Here is a 5,277-nt window from a genome sequence, read left to right on the forward strand (position 1 = left end):
CGACGATAACGCGATTCAACCGCCCAGCACAGCGCCAAGTGATTTGATTTTTTTCGCACTTATACGAAAAGCGGCACGACGACATCCTTTTTTGGAACCATCATCATCACCATCAGTGCTGCCATTCCATTTGATGTGGAAATCGGGACGCGTGTGTCTGAGCTCGCTCGCTGGGTCCTTCGGCCTGCTTCCCTTCAACGTTCCGCGGCATCCTTCCTGGACCACGACACCGGCGCTACGTGTATAGCGAGCGTATCCATCAGGAAACATACACGAGCATGTACTATCAGGGCCAGCAGCAACCACAGGGAGTGGACATCAACTACCTGCGGGGCTTGTTCCAGAACGTCGACAGGAACAGAAGCGGCGCCATCAACGCCCGCGAGCTGCAAAGCGTCCTGTCCAATGGAACGTGGAAGCCGTTCAACCTGGAGGCCGCCAAGGTCATGATCCGCATGTTCGACCGCCGGGGCGTGGGCAAGGTCAACTTCGACGAGTTCACGTCCCTCTGGAACTTCCTCACCAGCTGGCTCAACTGCTTCCAGAGCTTCGACAAGGACCGCTCCGGATTCATCGACAGGCGAGAGCTCAGCGACGCGCTCACCCGCTTCGGCTACCGCCTCGGTCAGCCGACTGTGGACGCCCTGATCATGAAGTACGACAGGGAGGGCAAGGGCTCGATCACCTTCGATGACTTCATCCTGTGCTGCCTGAGCCTGCAGGCGCTCACGGACACCTTCCGTCGCTACGACACCGACCAGGATGGACTGATAAACATCCGCTACGAGGACTTCATCAAGGCCGTCCTTCCCCTGCTGGCGTAAAATGGGCCGTCTAATAAAGAGGTGTCAAACTGTTTGCTAGCGGCTAAATGTTTTCCTTGTAACGGCATTATTTGTTAAAGGGTAAATTTCGGGCGTCCTGCCAGCGCACGGTTCTTCTCAATATTCGCAAACTAAGCAAGCTCCGATCCCAAAATGATAGCGTACGAATTGCAAGCGTAATAAGGCACTTTTATGAATTCATGCAGCTTGTAAAGCGAGCCCACAATGAGCACCCTTGCATACACAAGCGCAAAGAGCCCTATCACGGCTGTAGGTGACGTTACGGTCACCATGCAGCCCGTTGTGTCGCGAGAGGTGACCGACGGCAAGGGCCCGGCGACTACAGCGAGGCGAGGCGCGACGGGGCGCCGGCACAGCAGACCGCGGCACGAGCAAAGAGTGCGAGGCCGACCAGCTTGAGCCCAACAAAACGACTGCGCCAAACTGAGCCGACTAGCGGCCGTTGATTCACGACGACCCATCAGGACACTACTACTACTACTAAGTGGTTCGAGTGAAAAGGAAAGGAGATGCACTGGGGATATTATTGAGCCCAGCTGGGGGCTCACCTGCATACAACCCAGTGCGGGGGGGTAGCGGAAGGAGGGGTATATAAAGATTAGAGAGGAGAAAGGGAGTGATAAAGGGATAGGTAGCACCAGAGTCCTTCAATGCTTTACTGGTCACGAAACTTCGGCGCTCGCTTCATATAGGGACCGCGCGCGCCACTACAGGCGCCACCGCCGCACGAAGGTCATCCAGCCGCCGCGCGTGCGGCGTATTTGCCAGCTCTTGGCGTGCAAACGGTCGCTGCTTTTGGTGTCTGCGCGCTGATTAAGTGTGTTTTTTTTCGTAGTAGTTAGCGATGAATAGTCCAGGAATTGTGTTTATCACCTGCCTTCAATGGCGTTTTATTTTTCGAAGTAAGTTACCGTAGACTTCGGCCGCGAACGGCAACGGCTTTTGTGTGCTCTGGAACAAGCGCTGCGCCGTCGTGTTTACGGATTCTTAAATCTATATTGCTTCTTTTCTTAAAGCAAAGTTGTAAATACCACACATACAATAGCTGTGTAGTGAGGGACTGCTGCGGGCCTATCGATAGTACAAAAAAAAAACTGAAAGAAACCAAGCACGCGTCGTTCAGACTACGCTTAATGAATCCGTTGATTGCTCTGTAATGCACAGAACGCTAAAAGAGATAGCCCAATAGTATTGTCGTTTCGATGAGTGGGTACATACTTGAGAACATCTAAAAACGCTGCAGAAACGCGAAGGATCAAAACACGAAGAGATATACAGGGTGTTTCAATGAACACTTTCAAAAATTCCTGAAGGTAGGCTTTTCAAGAAAAAAAGGAATTCTCTTAAAGGAGCACTGACACCAATTTTCGGCGTTAATATTATTGCACAGTTCGCTTCCTTCACTCAACAGAATACCCTGGCTGAAATATGAGCGGCCTGCGACGCGAAGAACATAGCTCAATTGGATCGCACTTATCGCGCCGGCGGAGCAGCGCGTGGAGCGGCACTCAGCAAATGGACATCAGCGTGACATCACTCCAGGAGAGGAAAAAGAAGTGACGCGCAGCGCTCGCCAAAAACTCGTGACGTCACTTCACGCGCGCGGCCCCACGAGCGGCGAGCGGGCGCAACACCCTCTCAAGCGGACGCCGGTGACGTCCGCACAAAGCGGTGAGGTCAAATCGGGAGGCTGTCATATGCGCCGTTCGGGATGAAAGCGCGGGAATTTGAAACCAACGATTTTCAGGCCGTTCAATGTAATTAACTATCGCGCGCTGAAGTATCTGAAGTGCTGTTTCACGTTCGCCAGACCATTAAGCATCGATAAAAGCAATAAAAGTGTAACATAAAATTTTCGTGTCAGTGCTCCTTTAAGAAACAAGCTGTCTGGTTCGGCGGACGTCAGCAGTTATGAGAAACATGCGAATTACATAGTTAATTAACTAAAATTGTCTACTTAACTTTTTAATTAGCGGAGTTTTGCGGTTATTGCCAATGGCGAGTTTGTAGCAACGGAGAAGACGATAACCGATCAGTTTTTAAAGCAGCGAAAAAGACGCTCTGTAGAGCCCTGCAGCCCGCCAAAATCAAGTATTTTTACGCATGAAACCGAAACGCAGCGCACATGGTGCGCCAGAAGTGTAGTGAAAACGCAACATCCGCTGATGACGTGTTGCAGTGACTGTGTCGCCAAATTCAAGGAGGCTCTGGTGATTCCCCACGCTAGGGAATCAGATTATATCAACGCCATCGCCTCCTGTATTTTTTCAATGATCAACGATAACCTTATACCACGGCTAGCGTTATCTTTTCTTTCGTTGGTAGGCGCAAGAAAAAAGCTAGCCATTTCGCTCACTGCGCGGTCGCCCGTTTCAGGAGCCCTAGTGGGCGTTGGCAACAGTTTTGTTTTTCTTTTTTTATTGTCTTGTCCACATCTGAAGTGGCTATCAGTCGTGCAAAATGTGAAACGTCACCATCCGTTCATTTTTTTTTTTCGTCAGGTTTATCTGCTGTTTGTTCATAATCGCTGCGTGTTAGAAAGCGCATCAGACAAAGGAAAGGTTTGTTTGCTGGGTGAGGAAGGCTTTCGCGGCTGTGGCCGCATACTGAGGCTTCCTAGCTAGGGAAAATTGCACTCACATTTAGAATTGGCCGCCACATTAATTGAAACACGTGACCAGCGGACGTTGCGTTCGCTCAAGACTTCCAGCGCTCCTCGAACGTCGAGTTTCGTTTTTGAGCTAAAAACAACGGCAGGTTTCCTCGTGCTACAGGGCTTTAAACACCGACTTTTTTGTTGTTTTAAAATATGATGTGAAAACGTCTTCTCCGGGGCTACAAAATCACCATTTACTATAGTCACCAAATTCCGCTAATTAAGAAGTTAATTAGTAGAGCTTAATTACCCACCTAACTAATGTGCACGCCCTTCATACTACCTGGCGTCCGCCGCAGCTAGCAGTCTCCTTCTGAAGAGGGTTTCTTTTTTTCTCGAAGAGCCTATTTTTAAGAATTCTTGAAAGTTTTCGCTGAAACACCCTGTATGTTACTCCGTGTGTCTTTCTGCTTCCACGCTTTGCAATCCTTGTAAAAACAGGAAGCGAAAAAACAACAATGAAACTGATTTTACCACACGCAACAAAAAATGTCTATGTTACGAAGGGAGGCAAAAGAGCGTGGTCCAGCGTACAAAAATTTATTTTTTCGCGCTGCGATGTGCAGCACACGGAGGAAACAGAATATTTCCACGTAGCCAAGAATGACACAAAGCTTTTCTGAACGCAGCGAGCTAGCGATCTCCTGCACTACAAAAGACTAGAATGAAACACAAACGTCTAAGAAGCAGTCCGCAGTGTGACGTGAACAGATGAACGTCGATAAAGTGAGTTGTGCGGCGTTTGCTATGCATGCATTACTCTTGGAACGTTATTAATTTCAGATCCATGGAAATAGGATCGAGAACATTGTCGAAAAAACAAAAAATCAAGTTAGCGACAAGGTGGCACCCTTTCCATATGAAACAATATTGCCCGATGGGACGTACGACAAAAAGAGCAAACGGGCGCACCTGACTGATATGACAAAAATCCGGCTTTAAGTTAGCCTTGTACAATTCTAGGCCCACGATGCTCTCAAAAGGGTACATTGCTTTTTCCATTCTCACACACAGTGCATTTCCACACACTGTCGCACACTTATAATCGAAGCTGAAATCTCCCGTTGCTTGCCTTGGAATGGCACCCCTCCATTTCTCACACAGCTGCCTGTCGCTCGGTCAACAGAACAAGGAAACATTTTCTGTGGTATCGTCGTACAAGGAACGAGATCCCGGGAAGTAACACATGTTGGGCATCGTCGTTGCACTACTTAAGTCGCATCACAAGAGCGCGATATGCACGTTACATTTTTTTTCCCGCACAAAACAAACACAACTCGCCGCGGCTCCGCCGTTCGAGCCAGCGCAACGCCGCCCGAGGAGTGACCTCAGTGAGAGGGTGGCGCCACCGCGCGGCGGCCAAATGCAGCATATGAAGCTCTCCCATTGAGTTACGGAGCAGTTTCGTGACCAGTAAAGCATTGAAGGACTCTGGTAGCACGCATACACACGACATTGGCGAACTCCAATCACGTGTGTTGTTCGACAACGACATCTATTACACACTGTCTAACACAGAGGCGCACTTAGTGCACATACGCTCCGAAGGAGGGGGACACTGACCAACACCACACATTATTGTCATGTGTTATGTTTCTCATGCATTTCTATCGCTGTTTGTCCTGGCTAGTGTGTGCGTGGCACGCCCACCTTATTCAAAGGGTACAGCTCAAATATCATCAGCATCATCATCATCAACACAGCCGACGCACTTACCCGGAAAATTGGCGTGACCGTGTCTGAAGCCTCCTCTATTTTCCAATTCATAACTCACCA

General features: G+C 49.4%; 1 pseudogene; it reads left to right on the top strand.

Annotated features, from left to right (window-relative positions):
• The first annotated feature begins 278 nt into the window (after positions 1–278).
• On the top strand, positions 279–824 carry LOC144148216 (programmed cell death protein 6 pseudogene; annotated as a pseudogene).
• Positions 825–5,277: the final 4,453 nt, after the last annotated feature.

The sequence above is a fragment of the Haemaphysalis longicornis genome, unplaced genomic scaffold, assembly GCF_048455015.1.
Source record: "Haemaphysalis longicornis isolate Haplotype H1 unplaced genomic scaffold, Haemaphysalis longicornis Haplotype H1 scaffold_8, whole genome shotgun sequence".
Classification (NCBI taxonomy): Eukaryota; Metazoa; Arthropoda; class Arachnida; order Ixodida; family Ixodidae; genus Haemaphysalis; species Haemaphysalis longicornis.